Consider the following 17,721-nt stretch of genomic DNA (forward strand, 5'->3'; position numbering starts at 1 on the left):
CTAGCTCATATAGTGTGTGCCCCATGTTGACTAAGCTTCGACGTACAGTTTTGAGACCACATTTCTTGAAGAGCGGGGTGAGATCTGTTCATCAGGCCTTAATTATGTCACTATCCGGCGAATCGATTCCATTATTATGTCATTTGGTCAAATTTGTATTGGCAGTTGAACAATGTTTGATACAATAAGGTAGATCTCCAGTATTTTTACGGCTCTTTTGACAAATAGTTTTATCTGGCTTATTATCTTTAATACTTAGTGATCATGTTGTGAGGGTGACAATTTAAAATATACAAACAAATATGCCACTATTACCATAAATTGATGCACTTTATTATTGTTTTAATACAATGGTTGCCGTAATAATCGCACTTCAGCACTTTACAGTAAATTGATGCACTTTATTATTGCTTTGATATGATGGCTGTTGCAATAATTGCACATTAGTACCTTGAAATGTAAATTGTGCAGGAATACGTACATTAGAAACTATCTCATATAGTTAATTTTGCACCTTAGTATTGATACTTTGAATTACAACATGTGTAAAGTTTTTTAGCTGAAAGTAATTGTTATTTGTTAGAGTATCTTCCCATTATGTATAAGGAAATAGTATGCTGTGCACGCCGTCATCTTGAAATATAAGATGTGCAATATTATGCTGTAATTATTGATGTTATGTGATTGGATTTGATCTTATTGATAAGCATTTTAATTGTATATATGGCACAGTTTCCTATTTATTGTGTTGGGAAGATGTTTTGCTTGTAATGAATTTTTTAATGATTCATTTCGTTTTTAAGATTAAGATGTGAAGTGTTGTGATTGCAATTATTTTAAATAATTAAGCAATAAAGGATATTACTTCAAAAAAAGGGCACAAGCTAGGGGTGTGAGCATTCTAGACAATTGCATTCCTTCACCTCTAAGAATTATTTTTGTGTTTTTTTGGTATTTGTCTGCACTCTGTATTTGTATCAGTCTTTCTCGTTCCTGATTGCTCTATCAAGCCTAGTACCCTTTGCACCTTTTGAGGTATCAACTGCATATGTTTATTCATGTTGCTTTTCCATAGTTTCATTTCTCCTCATTCCTACACAATAGAACAAAAGGACTCAAGGTGAATCAGTCTCTGTCTAACCCCTCTCAGCTCACTATGGGGGTGCAACAGGGGTCCACGCTTTCACCCACTCTCTTCAACCTGATCATGGAGCCTCTAACAGAAGTCCTAAAATTTTCCAACATCCATTATCATATGTATGCCGAACACACTCAACTGCACTTAAAAGTCTCCTCCCCAAAGGACATTAGGTCCCTCAACTCAGCCCTTCTGGAAATGCAAAGTTGGTTGACACTCAATCATCTGAAATTAAACACTCTCAAAACAGAATTCCTCCCTAAAGCCCCAGCCAAACAGTAGATGCCTCCATTCTTAAATGTCTGGAGACTAACAGCTCTCAACTGCACGCACTCCAAACATCATTGATTCTGCAAGCTCTCTCGGAATAATGCTGGATAATCATCTGAACATGCAGAAGTGCATTAATGCTCTCACCAAAGGAACAAACTCCAACTGAGCATCCTAAGGAAAATAAAACCGTTCCTACCCCACAATGACTTCAGGATTGTGGTGCAAGCCCTAGTGATCTCTGAACTGGATTATGATAGCGCAACACTCTGTGGCCTTCCTAGATTGAAGACGGCTTCACTTAGGGCCTCTCTCAACTCCGCTGCAAGGCTCATTACAGGCACAAAATGTTATCATCACCTCATGCCTGAGTTGAAGTCACTAAATTGACTCCTGTATGAAGCAAGGATACATCAAAAAATTGCATGCATGACCCACAAAGCTTTACATTTCAACACCCCAATATATATTGCGCAAAAACTTGAGCTCTCTGTGGGCTCTAGATCCTCTAGGGGCTCCAGCACTTTACTTCTCAAGCCACCGAAATTCCATCAAAGGAAAACCTACAATCCAGCATTCTTGAGTACGGCACCAAGAATTTGGAACTCCCTGCCACCTGAAATAAGACTGAATAATTCCACGGCTTCCTTCAAAAGAGAAGTTAAAGAGATACTGCTGAAGACATTTCTGGGCTAGATCCCCAATCACCCTAGGACTGGCTAGTTTACATTTGTCTTTGTTGAACTTTTATGATTGTTATGATCTGTTATGTTCGTTTATTGCCTGGTTGTGTTATGGTTTCCACTTCCTGTACCTTCGTAACTGCCAACCTGTAAAGTGCTCTGATTCCCCATTGGTCTATTGTTATGATCTGTGATGTTCGTTTATTGCCTGGTTGAGTTATGGTTTCCACTTCCTGTACCTTCGTATATGCCAACCTGTAAAGTGCTCTGATTCCCCATTGGTCTTGTTTGAGCTATATAAATGTTTTAAAATAGAATAAAATAAAATGTTGAACTGCCTTGGGTACACAAGTTAGCACTACCCTTGCTGCTCTTCTGAATGGGGGCCTGGTTCTCGGCCCAGATCCCTGAAGGCGGTTGTTTTGGTGACTTTAAGGTCTTACTGCTTTACCTGGTGTGATCAATCTGAACCTGCCTGTGCATCTGAGGTTTGAAGTCCTGCTTTGAAGGCTATAGATAAATGAATACCCTATGATGTCAAATGCTCAGAGTAGTGCTGGAAGTGTACAGCATCATCGTGATGGCAATGCACTCTACTGTGTCACTGGAACATTGAACTATAGTGTGCAACCCCACAGCATCATTATGGGGACACCGCTCTATATTCAGCAAGCCGCAGCGAGGTTAAAGGTCATTGCATCACAATGTGATGAATCTAAAGCATTACCGTGGAGAATGGGACAGAGCACTATGGTGTGAATGGGCATTGCACTATATATAGTGTGTCAAAATCACTGTGTCAGCAAGGGGTATTGCACTACAGTGTGCCAAATAAAGACCTTTACCATGTGAATGTGGACACAGCACTATAATGCGCAAAAGATACATCATCATCATCAAGGGGATGCTGCACTATAGCGTGTCAAAACCATGGTGTCAGCAAGGGGCATTGCACTACAGTGTGCCAAATACAGACCTTTACCGTAGGGTATAGGACAGAACTATAGTTTTCACAATATAAAAAATCATCACAGGGGAACAGCACTATACACAATGGGGCCGATTCCGATTCAGGAAATACCGCTCCGAATAGCCGTTCGGAGCGTTTTTCCCATACGAATTGTACCCTGCAACGTCCCCCGTACATACGACGAAGTACGATTCGTACCAGGAGCCGTACTCCGTACGAGTCGTACAGAGACCGTACGACTCTAATCTCCGTACGATTCTCCCTCGGAACCTGCTGTATGCGACATCTGTACGGTTCGCGGCTGGTTTTTACGACCCAGCAAGTACGATACGTGTCGGGTACGCACCGTACGACCCTTTTTCTACGGGAGCTGAAAACAGCCGTAAAAGCAGAGTTCGTGCCGAAACCGGTCCGGAACGCCCCCCCCTCCGGGTACGGTGCATACCCCCCATGATCGCAGGGGTACGGTGCGTACCCCTGCGATCATGGGGTGTATGAGCCGTACCCCATGTACGATGGGTGTACGAGCCGTACCCCATGTACGATGGGTGTACGATACGTGTCGGGTACGCACCGTACGACCCTTTTTCTACTGGAGCTGAAAACAGGTGTAAAAGCAGAGTTCGTGCCGAAACAGGTACGGAACGCCCCCCCCCCGGGTACGGTGCGTACCCCCCATGATCGCAGGGGTACGCACCGTACCCCTGAAATCATGGGGTGTACGAGCCGTACCCCATGTACGATGGGTGTATGAGCAATACCCCATGTACGATGAGTGTACCCATCGTACATGGGGTACGGCTCGTACACCCATCGTACATGGGGTACGGCTCGTACACCCATCGTACATGGGGTACGGCTCGTACACCCCATGATCGCAGGGGTACGGTGCGTACCCCTGCGATCATGGGGTGTACGGACCGTACGGTGTGTATGTGTTTGTGTCCTTTCCCGTACGACTCGCCCTTACCTGACGTGGACCGTACGAATCGTGTCCTCATACCTCGGTCCGGATCGTACTCGTCGGGTCGTACGGCATGTGTACGAGTCGTACGGCATGTGTACGAGTCGTACGGTTCACGGTTTCAGCCTTGCAATACGTACTGATCACGACGATTCGGACGGATTCACGTAATACGGATCGTACTACGCAACTCGGACGGACGGGTACGATTCATACGGAGAGGGCTACGGATACAAATCGTACGGACGGATTTTTTCCCGAATCGGAATTAACCCCAATGTGTCAAAATGACGGAGTCAGCAAGGGGACAATGCACTCCAGTGTGACAAATCCAAACCTTTATCATGTGAATGAACATGCCTAGAACCTTCCCAAATTTGACTGGGATACCAGTAGGCTGCAGACGGCTAGATGATGTGTGACATGAAAACCAGAAAATACCTCCATCACAACACAATCTAATCAGTAAAAGTAAAGGTACAGTCAAATGACCACTATGTGCATAAAGAAACAATAGCAAAACATCTAGCAGACCTGATTTGAGTTCTATTTTCCATCCACCCTCAGTGCACTGACCGTCCTAGGTGCCGGAGTGTTGCTGCTGGTCATCATTGAGCTATCAGAAACATGAGCGAGAGGTGAACATGAGCTGGAGGCATGGTGCAAATCAATGACTGTGACAAGAAGATCCTATATGTGTAATCACTGCACCAGTTGCTTATGCATAAATATTTCACTGCTTGTTCATTCATACATCTATACATTGAGCAGTTGTTTCACATCCAATCTTCATTCTTACAGTGCCTCAGTGGTTGGTAGGGTGGTGTTGAGAGCCTGGAGTATCAATATTTATTCTTCCCACTAACACCTTTTGTTAGACTGCCCAACACTGTGTCCCTGGTGACATGTTTTATGGACTGTCTAGCTATTCTGAGAATGTGGAGAGATCATAACCTTTTTTTTCTGAAACACCCCAGTAGATTTTCTTTTGGTTCTGACTTTAATTACGTACCAGCATTCTGCAATGTGGTGCCCTGCACCACTCTGCACCAATTTCCTCCATGTACAGACCCTGGCCCCACTAGCTATGTCTCTCGTTCACCAGCCACATAGATCTAGATATCAGCCAACTCACCATCTTTTACCATCTACGATTCAAGAATATTATTTTAACTACCTCTGCTGCCACACCAGTAATAAGAATCATCAATAAGTCCTCAACTACGGAAATCTTTCCAGAAGAACTTAAAAAGGCATATATATGCCCATTATTAAAGAAAGCCAACCAGGAACCGCTTGATCCCAACAACCACAGACCGATTACAAATAGACCTTTTCCTGGCAAACTGATAGAAAGAGAAGCATTCGCCCAGATGCCATATTTCTTTGAAGATAACTCCATACTTTCCGGCTTCCAAACAGGATTACATCCAGGAAGAAGCACATAATCTGCCCTCATCACCATCTGGGATGACCTTAGAAACACAGTAAACTGCAACAAGGTTGCTGCACTGCTTCTCTTGGACCTCTCAGCTGCCTTCAAAACAGTTGACCATGATACTGCAATCCAGAGGCTCTATGAAGCTGGCATAGAGTGGACTGCTCATGACTGGATCACATCCTACCTTCAAAACAGAACAAATGTCATCCATTCTCCACCCTTCTCATCTAAACTATACTTCACAAAAGCAGGGGTCCCTCAAGGCTCTATCATCTCACCCATGCTTTTCAACATCTACATGCTATAACTATGCAGATGACACACAAATAATCCTTAAACTGGAATGCCCCAACGACATTGGAAACTTACAAATCTTCAGTTGCCTCAGAGCCATTGATCAGTGGATGACATGGAGCCATGTCAAATTATATGCTTCCAAAACAGAAACACTCACATGTGGCGATTGGAAAAATTATGAACCACTTTGCACGTGGCTTGATGATCTTGGACCAACTCCTAAAAAATCTAAGGAAGTAAAAAATCTTGGAATAACCATGGATTCCAAGTTATCAATGACTGCCCAAGTGGACAAATTGGCAAGATCAAGCTTCATTACTATGAAAACTCTGCAACGCATCTCCACCTGGGATTTCCACAAGGTCCAAACCGCTATCTCTCTTATACTGTCTAAACTTGATTACGCCAATGTTCTGTACCACGGATCAACTTTGAAAAGACTAACACAGATTCAAAACTCTGCTGCCAGACTACTCCTACGTGTAAAGTTATAAGTCCACATCTCCCTTGCCCTGAGGGCCCTACATTGGTTACAGGTTGCCAGAATATTCACATTCAAGATGCTTTGTATCGCCCACAAAGCAATACATGGAACAGGATCACTTTTCATCAAGAATAAAATAACCAAATACATTCAACACAGGAACCTCTGCTCCAGATTGACACCTCTCCTCAAAATCCCACCATGCAAGTAGGAAACATAGGTGGCACAACTTTTTCTGTTCAAGCAGCCAAACGATGGAATTCATTATCCCCAGACATGAGTTCCACAGATAACTATCTTATCTTCAGAAGACTACCCAATAGCTGGAATAGCTGGCTCGTTCCTACAAAACGACCATACTCAAACACAAATGCACAATATATCCTTGCGTAGATAAATATTTAGTTTGATTATGTGGATGAATCTAGATAAGAATGTTTCTTGATGTAAATATATATAATAATATGTAGTTATGTATCTATTTATTACTTTACTCCTACTATAAAAAAACTTTGACTCTCTCCGATGCACTACCTTATATTTCACTGTATGGAGATTGACCTGCACTCCTCTAGTAAACCAATTGCACGTATGTACTCTTATTTAAAACTGTTTTTAGGAGCACCCCGGTAATGAGTTGTGCCCACAACTCTCAAAAACTAGCTCTGTCGAGGCCTGGCAACAGCCAGGTCTATCCGGGAGCTCACCCTAAGTCCCTAAGGTTTCGAAGCATGTATGTCAACTTCTACATAAATGGTCCCAAATCATTATCAAAAATCACTTACATTATTACATACATTAACCACATGTTTTGCAGAAATTTATTAACTGTTATTTAGTATTGATTATTCAAGCTAGACTCAATATATAAACAAAAAAGCAGAACAGTGATAAATTCCACACTGTACATAAACATTGAAACAATTAAATCATTCACAAAGCAAATTCCCAATGCATTTCGGGTCACTTTGACCCTTCTTCAGGGGCATATAACTCAATCTTGAAAGTTATGTTCAATCCGATAACATGTACGTCAGTTCCTTGTCAGGGCACTACAAAAGTAATATAATATGATATCACCATCAATACTCTCATAATATACATGTTGAAAATTTAGGTTTAACTACAATTTCTCCGTGCAACTAAAAATGACATACTGTGCTGAGCAGACAGCTACCAACCAATGTGTGTCTGAGGCTCATGGACCTATATCAGTGTTCAAAAGATTAATTACAAACGTGAGTAAACGAAACTCCCAAGTCTCACCCGTCAATGTATGATCTTCACAAGCACCCAAGTGACTCCCCACGTACACCACAAGTGTCTAAACACCAAACTGTTCCCATTATTTGGATATTTAAATGGTCATCAGACCACTCACCATGCCCGTCTAATTCATGAAATAACTGAAACGCTATCCTCGTCAATCGTATACTGCAACTGGCCAAAAACAAAGTGGGTGCAACTATTAGTACCTGCATCCTCATTAAGTGGGGAATGTTAAATGCATCCTCCTCAAAAGCGCTTACCCCAATGCTGGCGGTTCAATCTCTGTGCTGTTATTCAAAAGTATGCGTCTCAACGGAGATGCCTCCAACAGGCCGTCTGAACCAACTGCAAATCAATGCGTCCGCAAAAATCACATTAGTATGCGCGTTATCATTATTTAAAGTGGGGCAATAACCCACTCTAACATTCTGAAACGGTAATTACCTTGCGGTCGTGTACTGGCGTGCCTGCAACCCAGAAGCGAGTGTCGGCGTCTGCATCCGGTCCGTCACCGGTTTCTACTGTCAGCCTCCTAAAAGCTACAGCTCTCATGGAGCTCGAGATAGGACTACTCGACTGTACGCGAAAAGCACATAAACGTGTGTTTCCCTGTGAACCCCATATAAAATCAAAATGTGTTCGACCAAAATATGACAAATTAATTTACGCGCATCATTGTTAGTGCCGTTCCCCTGTGCAACAAATAAAAAACTAAAAAACTCAAAAGTCCTACGTTAATCTCTTGATAGTGGTATGTCTATATTAAGTGCACCCTAATGTCAAATTGCGGGCAAAGAAATTGTAGTTAATCCTGTACAAAAAGGGCATTCATGTCATATTTACCACAATGGCTATTTTTCATGAACATTCAAAAGCAATCAGTTATTAGTCTTTTGTACACCATCCACAAACATGGGTTATCGACATGCGTCATTGTCTTCTGTTGTTGCATGCATCGCCTCAACTGTTATACCAGTAAATTATGTCAATCTCCTGTGTGATGAACAGTTATCGATGACTCAAAGTTAAGGATCCTAAATTGCGAACCAAGCACTCTACACAAAATGGTAATAATCAAGTGTAAAGACACTGATCTCATGCATTACAAGTTGTTTACTCTATGTTTTAAATCCACTTAACATTCACATCAATAACCAAGAATTATCACTGAAGGTCACCATGCTCCCCCATCATATTACTTGATGACACTCCATTTAAAGAAAACATAGCATCTCATACTGGTCATTGAGACCACCAGGTGTCATGGTCCCCAATTTTTTAATCCAAAATGTTTCTCGTCGTGCTAATGCTGTGTTGTGATCTTTACCTGTGTGCTTCTCCACTACTTCTAATACTGTAAATCTTATCTGTGGAATTGTGTGATTGGACCTGGTCCAATGCGTCGCTAAACTAGAAGTGGATGACCTATTGCGAATCGTGCTCTTGTGCTCGATGATACGTGTTTTTATCTTTCGCGACGTCCTTCCCACATAAGTTAAACTGCATGGACATGTTACAGCATAAATCACACCTGTAGTGTTGCAATCAGCATTATGTTTGAGCGTTATGTCTTTTCCTGTACTTGGATGGTGGAACGTTTTACCTACTGTAACGTTGTTACATTGGCCACAGTTATAGCATTTCCTCATCCCTTTATAGGTCATTACTTGCGTTGGTCTCGGCTTCTTCAGTATCTCCCTGATGTTTTTAGCACGTGTATGTGCTATGATTGGAAAGTTTCTAAACAGATTAGTGAAATCTGGCTCGTTGGCTATCATCTCCCATCGCTTCTTTAAGATGCGTTTGATCCTTTGGGATTGCGTTGAGTGTTTCATTACAAAGACAATTCTGTCATTTGGAGATTTTTCTGTCTTTTGCAAAAGGTTCTTACGATCCATCTTTGACACTTTTAGTGCAGCATCCTGAAGTATATTTATCGGGTAACCTCTCTCTGTGTACCTTTCTGTTTGATCTTTGAACAGTGCCTCACATTCTGTTTGATCTGTTGTTATTCTTTTGATGCGTATGAATTGAGATGTGGGTAGATGGTTCTTCAAATTCAAAGGGTGTGCACTGGTGTAATGTAACGCATTGTTCACATCTGTAGCCTTACGATACACGGTGGTGGATATTCCTTGTGTGGTTTTACGAATCTCTATATCAAGAAACTGTATCTTATTTTCTTGAATATTGTGTGTAAACTTGATTCGAGGATTGCATTCATTGAGTTCCTTGATCCTGTGTTCCAACTCATCTCTGCTGCCACGCCAAATGACCAGGATATCATCAATGAATCGAAGAAATAGAATCAGATGTTCTGTCCAACCTCTGTTAGATAGGATGAATTGTTGTTCAAATTGTGCCATGAAGGTGTTAGCGTAGGCTGGGGCCCCAGAAAAGCCCATGGATGTCCCTGTTTTTTGTAAAAAGTATTGTGATTTCCAACTGAAGTAACTGTGAAATAAGGAAAAATGTAGAAGCTCCAGTAAAAAAACACATAATGGTTGATCTAAGTCGGATTGTAGCAGTCTCCATTCAATGGCTTCAAGGCCCTCTGTGTGTGCTATTGATGTATAAAGTGCCACCACATCAATGGTGCACAGGATGGTAGTGTCATCAATCAAGTCATTCACTTCTGAAAGTTTAACCAAACAATCAGTTGTGTCTTTCAAATATGTTGTCCAAGATTGTACCAGTGGTTGTAAATAGTAATCAACAAAGTGTCCAATGGGTTCATGGATAGATCCACATCCTGCCACGATGGGTCTAAACGGAGGGTCATGAATACTCTTGTGAATTTTGGGCAACATATAAATATGTGGCACTTGTGGAAATTCAGTTCTCAGGTATTTACCAATCTTAGTAGTGATGATGCCAGAGTTTTCCGCTTTTGAGATGATCTCATTCAGGAGTTTAGAAAGTTCATCTGTGGGGTCACAATCCAGTTGGATATATGTCTCGATGTCTTTTACATGATCATCCACTTTTTGATCATAGAATGATGTGTCCATCATTACGAGGGCACCTCCTTTATCCGCAGGTTGAAACGTTATCGTGGTATCCTGTTTCAATTTGTTGAGTGTCCGTTTTTCGCTTTTCGACAAGTTCTGTCTTTTAGGAGGTTCGTACCTGATGGCTTCCAAGTCCTTTTTTACTAATGTCTCAAAATTGTCTAGTATCTTATGTGAGATAGGAGACATAAATTTACTCTTCGGTCTGAATTTGTCGATTGGGCGTCCACTGCCATCAGTGGTGGTGGAGGAAAAGAACCATTTTAACCGTAATTTACGTAGAAACTTAAATAGAGCAATTTCAGTCTCTAATCCATTTGAAACATAAGTTGGAACAAATGATGTCCCCTTGTTCAAAATACGTGACTCTTCTTGCGTAAGTTCCCGTTTGGATATGTTTACCACTAGGTTGGTTTTTTCGTTCCCGTGCGCTGTGGTCGTCCGCCTTCCACTGGTTTTTTTGTCGTTTTGTCCCCTCCTTGTACGTCTCCTCTTGTTTCTACCGGTGGATCTGGTGGGTGTATGGAGGATTGGCCTTCTGCTAAAAAAGACGGTTGAGTGCTCTTTGATGGACCAGCCGCGCTTGTTACTGTTTGATCAGTGCTCATCTGGATATGAACTGGTGCTCTTTGCAACGACAGTTCATCCTCCTGTACTACACTCTCTTCAGAGGACGTTTGTCTTGGAGTCGGTCTACTAGTGTATCTCTTCTGTGCGTAGGCTTCCGCCCACGTGTAAACTTCATCAAGTTTATAATCAATTGTGTCCCTCCGGAACTTTCGAATTTTACGATCGTGTACCTCCTTCGCATGCACATCCAACCTTTTGTTGATGTCTTCAAGAATCTTCGTCCAATCCTCAGTTGGGATGTTCTTTACGAGATCCTGCTGGAGCTTATAGATGTCTTCCTGCAAATCTTTTAGTATTTGTGAGAGTTCCTCTATTATCAAGAGAATTAAATCCAATGAACATTTATTTAGAATTGCATGCCACTTAATCATGAATGTCTTATTGAACTTAAACAGCATCGGCTTCAACGCTATGCGTAATCCTCTAGGGATTCTCTTAACCTTATGATATTCTATCAATGTTGTCGCATGTAGACGTTGGTTAACCTCCTTGCGCATGGTGTATTCCAATTGCTTCAGCATTTGTGAAGTGGTGCCCTTCGATGTGCTGAACGTACGGACCTGTTCTATCAGTGCATAAATGTCTGCTGCTTCTTCTGTTCCATAAACTTTGGTTTCAGCCTGATTCAATGTGAGGTTGGATATCTCTCTGAAAGAAGCAATGATTTTATAATGGTCCCAAATCATTATCAAAAATCACTTACATTATTACATACATTAACCACATTTGCTTTGTGAATGATTTAATTGTTTCAATGTTTATGTACAGTGTGGAATTTATCACTGTTCTGCTTTTTTGTTTATATATTGAGTCTAGCTTGAATAATCAATACTAAATAACAGTTAATAAATTTCTGCAAAACATGTGGTTAATGTATGTAATAATGTAAGTGATTTTTGATAATGATTTGGGACCATTTATGTAGAAGTTGACATACATGCTTCGAAACCTTAGGGACTTAGGGTGAGCTCCCGGATAGACCTGGCTGTTGCCAGGCCTCGACAGAGCTACCTTATATTTCACCATATGCCTCTCTCAATATATCCTCTACCTCCACTCTCTGAATCATCCCAAACCTCATTCTACTACTATGATTACCAAAATATCCCTTTCTAGACTCTTCCCTCCCCTATCCCTCCTTGGATCACCCCATTACCCCAAACCTCATTTTAACACTATGATCTCCCAAGCAACCCTTCTAAATTCTTCCCTCACCTATCCCTTTGTCTCATCCAAAAACGGATTTACTACTATGATCTCCTTAAACACTTTCTAGACTCTTCCCTCTTCTATCCCTCCATTATCCCTTTCAATCCAACTAACAGGCTCACATGTCCACTGCTCAAATTAACTCAGGTTTCACTATTCTAATCCACCACTAATCCTTTTTGGGTTCAGGAGAGTAACGTGCTACTTGCCAAAAAGTGCTTTGATGCCTCGTCAGGGGTAGTAAGTGCTATAAAATAAATTACAATACAATAGTGCGCAAACAAAACATAATCGGCAAGGGGACACTGTGCTTTAGTGTGTCCAAGCCACGGAGTCAACAAGGCGATAGAGCATTACAGTGCAACAAATCCAAAGCTTTGCCATGGGGAATGGGGCACAGGACTACAGTGTATAAAAGGTACATAATCATCATCAAAGTGACACTGTGCTATAAAGTGTCAAAACCACGACGTCAGCAAGGGGATACTGCACTTCTGTGTGGCAAGCACAAAGCATTGCCAGTGTAATGCTGCATGAAATACTGCTAAAACCAAAGCTACTCTAAGAGTACTGCACTATAATAAGCATTGAAAATCCTTACCCCAAGAAGAAGTGACGTCAACATTGTCATTAGAGTACTGCACTGTTCTGCATAAAAGTACAGCACTGGCAGAGGAATATTGCTTCGTAATGTGTTACATCCATAGAACTGCTTTGAGTACACTGCATTACAGAGTGCACATCTACAGCATTACAGTATGCACTGTAGTGTACCGAACCCACAGTTCCAACCTGATGACACTACAGTGCCTGTTATGTTGTTTGACGTTTGGAGAGGCCTCTATCACCATTTATTTTGGAATCTTGACAGAGGCATTCTGAGCCTCCTGTGCAGGTCCAGTGACGCAGCAAGGCTACACTGGGCACTAATTCAAACAAGAAACAGGCAGTGGTCTGATGAATTCAAGTTAATGTAATGGCTGGTTTCTTTTTAAAGAGATTATTGTAGGAATGTGACAAACAACATGCAAACACTTACATATGGCTGCCACGTGTTTGCATAAAAAAATCAAATAGAAAATTAAGTCACTGATGTGGCTATTTTACTAGGGATTTTTTGTATAACAAACGTTCGGTTATTACTATTATGTGTGAAGGAATCATAAAGAAATCATCACCTAATGAAGCACTTAAAGCACGAGCAGCTGCAATGCTAGGTTACCTAAACGAACACTTTATAACTTTAAAAAAGAGACAGAAAATAAACCACTATCTAACAGGGCAGGCAGAATAAATTTAACAGGCCAGTGGATGAAACCTGCTGGCAAAAAGCCTCTCCATGTATAACATACATGATTTAAAAATAATATTAATAGTCTGGCAACCTGGCTAGAGCTGTCTCAAAGGCTGGGCACTTCACATCCCTGGACCACTGCACCTGCTGCACTGGCAGTAGCAAGGCCCTTGTGCTGTGTGGTTGTGAAATGTGTCAAGTGTGGAGGAGCTATAATGGATCTAATACTCCGCACAGTTTGAGGAGCTCTTTGTTGTACTGTGCCAAATCCACAAGGCTATCATAGATAATGTGGCAAATGCATGCCATTACTGTAACAATTCTTCCCATGCTGCTCCACCCAGAGGGTACTGATCACCATAAACATACTAGAGGTGGGCGAGGCAACAAATGTACAGAGAGAGCAGAGCCAGAGAGGCGAGGCAAGTGTCTGGCTTGGATCTTAGAGCCTGTGCTGAGCCCTGATATGCAAATCACACAACAAACATCACCTAAAATATGATAACGTGGCTTCAAGATTCAAAATGTGTATTTCTTCAACATGTGAAGCTCTGACCTGAATACATCACATTATAGCACTGGGTGTGAAGTACTTATTAAAAATAATACTTTTTAAACAAAAACCATTAGTGCACTAAGAGGCAAGATAATTGTCATGTAAGCCCTTTAATAGCCCATATTATTATAAAGCAACATTATAGTCTGTTAAAACAAGTACAATAGGTTTTTGTGCAACCCGTATTCTGAATTCGTATATATATATATATATATTTTTTTTTTTTTTGCTGAGTTTTATATAGCGCGAACTAGACCCGAACCGAATCAGGTATCAGAGCGCTTTACATATTTTTCCAGTTACGTTACATTTTTTACGTTTTCCAGTTACTTTCATTTTAGGCACGGGGAGATTAAGTGATTTGCCCAGAATCACAGGAGGTGTCGTTACCGAGACTCGATCCCAGATCCGAGGTCGAGCGCCCTAGCCGTTAGGCCAACTCCTCTATATGAAAGTGTATTCATGCCTATAATGAAGTAAAAAGAGTTTTGGTGATATAATAAACGATTTGCCTAAGTTCATAAAATTTAAGCAGGGAAAACGATATTTATCCAGGTTTCACTTTGTACAAATCAGAAGGAATTGGGTATCTAATTGTCATTTTTATATTAAGGCTTCCCAGCCAGAAGGCATTGGAGTGCTTTACATGAGCACCAGTTACGTTGCACAAAGTCACAGGAATTGTTTATAGGCACAGGTAATTTGCCCGGAATTACAGGCTGTTGTTGCGACACCAAGACTCGAACCTGGTTCCCCACTTGCAAAGTCGGCAGCTCTGGCCTTACAGCAACAACCTGGTTGGTGGAGGATGCCAAAAGCCACCTTAAAGCTCGGCTTGTTATGGGCTCGAGGTTGCATAAGGACCTCGAGCAGAGCCAGGCTTCAGGCACGATCCTGGTGCGTCACTTTTAAAATGGGAAAAAGTGGCATACTGGAGGCGCAAGGGGCTTGTATATGACCAGCATACTTTTGCAAACCTACCTAGAGAAATGGGCAGTCTCTTACGTCAGGGCATCGGGCCGCTCCTAGGATCCATTTCAATTGGATGAAACACTATACAAATAGGTGCAAACCAATACAATACAATATGTTGACTGGATCCAGGCTGCTGGTCCTCCGTGTACGTGTCATCATACTGCTCTCTCCATGTGATGCACTAACGTTCATGGGTCTGGTCCCCGGTCTTGTTTATTATTAGATGGATGACTGACAGGATACTCGCCAGTGTTCGGCTGGGATTGGGAGTCATCTGCTTTAATTGCTTTGAGATCTGAGTCCAAGATAAAGTTCACCCGTTTAAACTCCCTCAGATGCCTTAACTAACCCATATAACCCCTGGACTTCGAAGCCGTCGGACGGGCAACATTTACTATCAACTTGAGCAAAAGAAGCCAAATTGGCAACTCCAAAGCATTGCAATCGCAACGCTTCACTATATAGGGGGGCAGATTTACAATTCCTGGCGCATCCCTGCAAATCAGCAGGGATGCGCCAGGAAACTTGCGACACGCATCACAATCCTTGCGCCACCATGGCGCATTTACAATGCAGCGCATGGAAATGCAGATGCGTGTCGCATCTGCCGTCGTAACGTTGGCGCAGTGCTGGAGTTGTGTCGTGGGCGTGAAGCAACTCCAGCATTGTGCCAACCCAGCCTATCTTGCACATGGTGCGTCAGACCTTACGCCTGCTTCAAGCAGGTCCAACGTTTTAACGCAGCGAGGTCGGAAAAGTGACTGAGTGAAATCTTGTACATTTCACTCAGACACTTTTCCGAGGCATTCCTGCACCGGAACGCCCACCCTGCGCCGGTACTCCCACATGAAACCTGACACAGGTTTTATGTGGTGCAGTGCTTTACAACGTGACGCATCTCCCTAGATGTGCCACGTTGTAAATCCCCCGCAGCATGGAGCTAGCTTTACGCCGCCGCTGCGTTACAGAAGTGACACTATGGCGGTGCAAAAGTGGCACATAGAGCTTGTAAATCTGCCCCAGGGTGTCTGATCCAGTGCTGTGCCACGGAAACACTGCACTGTTATGTGTAAAACTGTGGGGCAGATTTACAAGCCCCGTGCGCCACTTTTGCGCCGCCGTTGCATCACTTCTGTGTTGCAGCGGCGGCGTAAAGCTAGCGCCATGCTGCGGTGGATTTACAATGTGACGCATCTAGGGAGATGCGTCACGTTGTAAAGCCCTACGCCACATGAAACCTGCGTCAGGTTTCATGTGGGCGTTCCGGCGTGGGGGGAGGCGTTCAGGTGCAGGAACGCCTCGGAAAAGTGCCTCAGTGAAGTCTACAAGATTTCACTCAGCCACTTTTCCAACCCCGCTGCGTCAAAATCTTGCGCCTGCTTGAAGCATGTGTAAGGTCTGACTCACCATGTGCAAGATAAGCCATGTTGGCACAATGCTGGAGTTGCGTCGCACCCGCGACACAACTCCAGCACTGCACCAAGGTTTCGACGGTGGATGCGATACGCAAAAGCATTTCCTTGCGCCATGATACGCTGCATTGTAAATGCCGCGCATCCGTGGTAGCGCAAGGATTGTGATGCGTGTGGCAGTTTCCTGGCGCATCCCTGCTGATTTGCAGGGATGCAACAGGAATTGTAAATCTGCCCCCCAGTTTGTAAAACACTGAAGTATTGCACAAGTGCTGCGGATATCTAAACGGGCCCGTATGATTTTCGTGGGTTTTTGAAGAGCGCTTAGCGGGCTTCGGGAGCTGAGGAGCGCTTGTGTTTGTGTTGGTGCCGGGGCCTGCTGAACTCTCTCTGTAGGGCTGCGGGCGCTACCCACGAACAGAGGGGCCCAGTCAGAGCAGTGTCAACAGCACTAGAGTGCGCTGAGTATTTCATTTGTCGTGTTTCTTGTTGTAGAACGCCCTGGTCTTCTTGTGTTTTGTTGGCGCTAAAAACACAAAAGCATAAGCACTAGTACCCATAGAAGAAAAGCATTGGACCAACCAACCCCACGGAAGCCCCGCAGGAGAACCGCGCCAGTGTGCCCGCTCGGGCATCGCCATGAGACACCTCGGTGTAGTATGCTCCTCACCTGCAGCCGGTGTCTCCCTCTCAGGGGATGTCTCTCTCCCTCGCCGCAGTCTCACAGCTGGTGTAAGAATGCCCCCGCCTCGGGCGGTGTCTCTGGCTTGTCTCGGGCTTCGATGAGCCGCTTGTCTCTCTGTGAGGATCCGCCGTGTGTGTGAGACGACGAGGAACCTCTGGGGCGGCCCCTGCGCCCACAGCTGGAGCCCGTCAGCCGCACACGCACTCCCACGGCCCACAACTATTTACATCTGTCAGAGTCTGGGGGTGTTTTCAGGGCTTTAGTGGTGAATAATAACAGCATGGACTGAAGATGCCCACCAGGGCGTGCCTCTCAGCAGCGCAGCGGGTGCGGTGACACCGGGTCCCGGGGCCTCGGGGACTCCGTGCACCCACATGATGGCTGTATTTCACTGCTCGGACCAGTGGATGGGGGCGCGGGAGGCGTATACATG

At 43.4% G+C, this 17,721-nt stretch overlaps 1 protein-coding gene across 1 annotated transcript in view; it reads right to left on the reverse strand.

The window, feature by feature from the left end:
• LOC144769576 (matrix metalloproteinase-21-like) overlaps positions 1-17,405 on the reverse strand; it is a 189,351-nt gene extending 171,946 nt beyond the window's left edge. The window contains exon 1 of the mRNA XM_078653736.1: positions 17,274-17,405. The gene's annotated coding sequence lies outside the window, so the exon portion shown is untranslated. The remainder of the gene's footprint in view (positions 1-17,273) is intronic.
• Between the last annotated feature and the right edge of the window lie 316 nt (positions 17,406-17,721).

This window comes from Lissotriton helveticus, chromosome 7 (genome assembly GCF_964261635.1).
Source record: "Lissotriton helveticus chromosome 7, aLisHel1.1, whole genome shotgun sequence".
Classification (NCBI taxonomy): Eukaryota; Metazoa; Chordata; class Amphibia; order Caudata; family Salamandridae; genus Lissotriton; species Lissotriton helveticus.